This window comes from Anolis carolinensis, chromosome 4 (genome assembly GCF_035594765.1).
Source record: "Anolis carolinensis isolate JA03-04 chromosome 4, rAnoCar3.1.pri, whole genome shotgun sequence".
NCBI lineage: Eukaryota > Metazoa > Chordata > Lepidosauria > Squamata > Dactyloidae > Anolis > Anolis carolinensis.
In genome coordinates, this window is record NC_085844.1 from 219,535,990 (window position 1) to 219,536,204 (window position 215).

Below are 215 nucleotides of genomic sequence, written 5' to 3' on the forward strand. Positions count from 1 at the left end.
CAGATATATCTATTCTATGTGTGTTGAAGGGTGTTAGGTTCATCTTAAAAGATCTAATTTGAACTATATCACAACTCTTGTTTCCACGTGTGAAAAAAAAAAACATGGTTGTGGTGTGCTTTGCTTTGTATGTATGGGGGAAGTTCATCTCGGCACTGCTTTTTTCTCATAACCACTGGATAAAATGGTAAGCTAAAATGGTAAGCTGAAGGAGT